Genomic DNA, 4,873 nt, shown 5'->3' on the forward strand with positions numbered 1-4,873 from the left:
ACAGGCCTCGGCTCTTTTCAAATCCTCATCGTCCCCGCTCACCAATTCGTTTCTCTACTTATGCATCCCACAATAGCAGTCATCAATTTATGAAAATGTTCGGCTCCTGGGATTCCTCTTTCTCTTTCCCTCTCTCACTCTCACTCTGTACCACTCTCGCCCCCTCAGTCCTTGAAATTTATACCCAGAATAACTGTCCATCACCGTAACAGCACATCCTCACTGCCTCTTCATATCCTTAGGCTCTTTAAACAGTTCTTATACAGTATGTGGTTCATTTACTCCTGTGTGCTTCATTGCTGCTACTCTCCAAAGCAGAAGTTTATTTTAATTTCTTCTATCCTGTCTAGTTGTTTTTTTTTTTTTTTTTTTTTTTTTTTGAGCCTGATAGTCTCCATGCCAACACAAGGAAACTAACAAACAACTGCATGTGCTGACTTCAAAAAAAAAAAAAAAAAAAAAAAAAAAAAAAAATTAATAATGAAAAAAGACTGAAAAGGATTAAATTTCTTTAAAGCATCAAATTAAATATTAAAGATTCACTTTGCTCCGCTGACATGGAGATTTGTTTTGTTCAAGGCTGCGATAAAAAGCTTTGAGCAAAAAAAAAAAAAAAAAAAAAAAAACATTCAGCGGCATTCAGACCCAAAGCAACATGACATTAAAAGCATCATTTAATACACGAGCGGCTGCTTAATTAGGAAAAGCAGGGAGAGAAAGGAGCGAAATGACTTCAGTGTCCTCATGGTATACATTATCGACCTCTGATGCTGTTTTTGTGGAAATTGATACATTTTCATGTATCACGGTCGCATGAGGGCACAGGGCTGTCGTCTGCTTACACTGCACACTTGGGTGAGCTGGGGTGAGAGGAAGCTGTTTGAGAACAGAATATTCCGACTGTGTAACATCTTAGCGGTGAAAAGCGAATGAAAAAAATAGATGAAAAGCGGCGGCAGGGCTGAGGGAAGTGATTTATGGTGATGTGGAGCTGCAGTGGATCTCTCCGGTAGTGTCTGGCTGTCTTGCGCCGAGATAAGAGGAGGCAGATAGGATGTTTCCCTGACAGACAAGGTGACGATCCGGGGCTCAGTCGCTCGCCAATCGGCCTCGATGTGTGTAAACAAGACCGCCGCTATCTCTCTCCGCTGAATGATGGGGTTCACACCTCTGTCCATCAGCCCGGCTCTCATAATCCCTCACAGGAGCCCTCCTTCCCCGTCTGCTTGTCAAGGTCCAGCGGGGAAGTCACACCTTCGGTCGCCGGTGGACGCCAACATGGCTGGCAGAACACGGAGACAGAGTGGCACGGGGTGGAACAGACAGCCGGAGTCGTATCAGTCTCCTTCTCAGCCTCGCTCGCCGACATCCACCTCCCCCCCTCGACAAAAATCAGACAAGGTCGACAAACCTCTTTGTCTGCCCTGTAAACACACACAAGTCCTCAGAGCCAAGAGACCGCTCAAGCAAGACGGTGCAGAGTCCTCGGCATGATTGCTTGTGTTGGACTACCACCGTCTCAGCTTCTTGTTTAGGTGGTTCTTAGTTGGGCTGGACTGATGCGGGTTTGCCGATGTGCAGGGATGATGAAGGCCGCAGAAGTCGCGTTGTCTTGGATTTGTTACAGGGGTGGACTCAGGTTGTTTGAAGGCCGGGGGCGAAAAAATAAAACGGGCACCTCCAGCACGCAAAAAACTCTTGTGATGCTTCCGATTCCAGCAGAGATGCCATCAAAATGCTAACAGAGATGCGGCTAACTGGTTGGCTCTTTGCAAATAAAAAAGGTGCAGCAAAGCCTCTGCAGTGAGTTTGGGGGCAGCCCTCGCCTGCTGTCCCAGCCTCACTTTGGGACAGCCGGCCCCACACCACACCTAGGACGGAGATCAGATGCCCCTTTTCCACCAAAAAACACCTGGTGCTAGTTCGGAGCTGGTGCTAGAGCCGGTATTATTATTTATTGTATGAAGGAGCACCTTAAGGGGCATTCAATCTTTTTGTTTCCTATGTTGAAGAGCAGACAATGGGGCACTACCTCTCGTTTTTGGTCTCTAGAGGGCACTTTAGCCGTGCTTTTTCAAACATGGGGTACCAGGGGGTATCCCATAAACCCCCAACTTTAAAATGCCAGCTTAAAATACAGACTGTGACAGGGGTGCTTCTGTAAAAATGACAGCTGTTTCCCTGATAAAGTCTTGGATCCAGATTTCCTTATTTAGGCTACAGTTTGTGGTCAGTGAGTCAACGATACTTCTGAGGCCTCTTGGCCTTTTATTAAAAATTCAACATCAGAGGGTTAATGATGTCCACCTCTCATGTAATGGAACTTCTCGAGGTATGGAGGTATCTTGATATTTTGGGGGATTTGGTGCTAACGATAACGCAGAAGTCTATTGTACTAGCTTTCTCTTGTTAATAGTATTTTAGCTGCTTTTAATGATATTATCAAATCCATTGTTGTGACAAAATATGAAAACATGAATCATACAGTTTAAGCAGAGCTGTATGACTGAAATGTTTCTGGCGTGGCAGCGTGTCCAAAGTTGTCAAAGTCGTTTGAAACCGTCTCTCTCGGCAGTTTGAACTGGCACCGGATCCTAACTGGTAACTGGTGACTGGCATTTATTATTTCTTGCCATCTGTTGCCCTTCATGTTGTACGGCACTTCTTCTTTTGCAGAATGACTCTGCCAAACTTTGCTGAGTGAGTTATTGTTGTGCCAGTGCCATAGCTGGTCAGTCGTGGTCGACCGCTGACTCATCGGCTTTTCATATTCTTCATATTCGGTGTGGTGGTTAATCGGTGGTATTATTGGAGATGATATATATATAGCACACCCCTACTTCCAGCATTACGTCTAACAAGGCTATGCACCTTCCATGTCCATTTTTTTGCAGGCCACTTCTTCTCGCTCTCTTTACAGTACATTTTTGGGGAGCGGGCAGAGCTGCAGATTCCAGAAGTATCTCCCCCACTGGGAATTTTACTTTTAAATTAAAGCACAGTATTACACATTTGTGAATCACGTTGCCTCCTGGATATATAAACAAAATAATGGGGTTATATTATGGCCATTGCTTCTAAATGTTTTAACTTGGTCTCTGAGAAATCCCATTTTCTGTTGCTTCTGTTTGTGAAATGACACTAAAAACTACAAGGAACCAGAATTATTTCAACACAGATCTTATTTGTTTGTACTGATGATTCAGCTGAGAGTTTTATGTCCATCCAAGTGCTGGAAATGCTCAAATGGGTCGTTATGTAGTATTGCAGATGAGGGGGAAAAAAAAACGTATTTTTACTTCAGGAACTCTGGTCCTCCAAAATAACCCCGCCAACGTCGCAACACTTTCTTGCACCGAGGCAACTTTGCACTTTGGTGGCCCCAAGTGGCAGAGAGCGTCAACTATTTGAATTTTTGAAAATTTGCACTTCACTACCAAGAAATGATGGCCACCAACTCATCTTGCCTAGTGAAGCTTCACAAAGCTACTAGTCCACCACAACCAGTTGTATTTGTTGGGATAATAATGGGTAGTTCTGGAGGAAATAATGACTCCTTTTCATTTTTACAGATTGTTTGGTATTACTGTATGTGAATGTTCAAAATTAAAGATACTAAATGTCAGCACAAAGTATTAGCTATTGGCGGCTTCAATCCAAAATGATCAGTCTTCAAAAACCTTCTAAGTTCTTGTGACTTTGCAATCACAGCGAATAATAGTGCTTTCCGTTTTGTGTAATGTGAATGGTAATTCTTTAGAAAACTCACTGTGATGGGATCGGTGGTGCTCGGTTCACTGGCAACTGGCATAATATAATCATGTTGCATGAATGTGTAAATGTGTAAATGTAAGCATATTCCATAACAGGTTCTATATTTTAAAAAATTATCCCTGACCTGAGAAATTCCAAAGACAGTACATGAATTAGTAACCCTAACAGCTTCCTCTACACATAGTCTGTCACACTGCAAATTCATTTTCAAGTAAAGCATTCTTTTAATCTGCTGGAACATCGCACTGATGGCAGTGTCTGCTTACAAGGCGTGTTTCTTCCTCCGATGCTATAGTTAGCACGTGGAAGCATCCTGCCGGTAAGATATAGCGGCCACAAGAAGTCACGCTCATGTGTCTATTCTAGGCGAAACCTGCTATAGCCAAGGCGACACCTATTTCTGACAAAATGTCACCCGCGCTGGCCTCTCTTCGAACGGCTTCGCAACTCCTCAGGAGCCGCGCGGTCGCTTCGAACGTGTAACCGATGCTACTGTTGACCTGTTTTCTTTGTCCTGTTCAGAAGATGGAGAAATCCAATCTACAACCTGAAGAACGCCTCTGTAATTCACCTGGACAGTGAATCCTCTCCTCCAACACCAGACAATGACGCCCCCGCGGTTTGGTTTCTCAACGCCAGTGGCTTTAGATTCAGCTTGTGCTTTAGTGAGCTTTCACACACCACACCGGTTAATCTGGGTCCTGGCCATTTTCAGATTTGTCTACAATGTCGGCCTGTTTTGCTTATGCATGTGTATCCCAAATCCCCATACCATGCTGTCTTCATATTGCCTGTCTAGGAGCGTTAGGGACCCACTGGAAGGGGGGAGATATAATAACCAGCGAGTTCGGGTGCCCCGTCAGCACGGCTCAGCCCCCGGAGAGGCCTGCCCATCATGGCCACCACCCATGACAGCACAGATTACACAGCATACTGCAATAAGCCTGACAGATAGAGACCCTGAGATTAAGGCAGCCCAGGCAGATGATTTCTGACATCCATTAATGCAGCACTAACCCTCTGCTCTCGTTCCAGCCTGGAGTGAGATGGGCTCCTAGCACACTCTGGTGGTTAAATACCGACACAGCCGTTTACTAAA

The sequence above is a fragment of the Myripristis murdjan genome, chromosome 11 (assembly GCF_902150065.1).
Source record: "Myripristis murdjan chromosome 11, fMyrMur1.1, whole genome shotgun sequence".
NCBI lineage: Eukaryota > Metazoa > Chordata > Actinopteri > Holocentriformes > Holocentridae > Myripristis > Myripristis murdjan.